We start from the raw sequence: 399 nt of genomic DNA on the forward strand, positions 1-399 counted from the left end.
AAAATAATGTGTTTTTTGAACATTAAAGCATGTCAACATATTCTGTTACACCAAATACACAAAATAATGATCTTTAAAGAAGCATCATATGACCCCTTTAAGAGTAATACTAAATATACAAGAGATAATAAGATAGATCTCTTAAAATAAACAACTAATTTGTTTTCTTTTTAGAAAAATTAAAATTTTTATTGCTGAAATTGCATACATTAGTAACCGTGAGAACTAAACCCATTTAATGTATTTGATTGCCAAATTGCATTCAAAATGCAAATACAAATATATCAATAAAAAAATAAAATAAAAAAATAAAAATAAAATAATCAATTTCACATTACTTTAAAAAAGGTAAACAGTACAAACTAAAACTAAGGCATAAATCAAAATAATAGTAATAAA

At 21.6% G+C, this 399-nt stretch overlaps 1 protein-coding gene across 1 annotated transcript in view; it reads right to left on the reverse strand.

The window, feature by feature from the left end:
- Positions 1-399, reverse strand: part of LOC107671890 (high mobility group nucleosome-binding domain-containing protein 3-like) — an 8,440-nt gene that overhangs the window by 4,125 nt on the left and 3,916 nt on the right. The window lies entirely within an intron of this gene.

The sequence above is a fragment of the Sinocyclocheilus anshuiensis genome, unplaced genomic scaffold, assembly GCF_001515605.1.
Source record: "Sinocyclocheilus anshuiensis isolate Anshui unplaced genomic scaffold, SAMN03320099.WGS_v1.1 scaffold1089, whole genome shotgun sequence".
NCBI lineage: Eukaryota > Metazoa > Chordata > Actinopteri > Cypriniformes > Cyprinidae > Sinocyclocheilus > Sinocyclocheilus anshuiensis.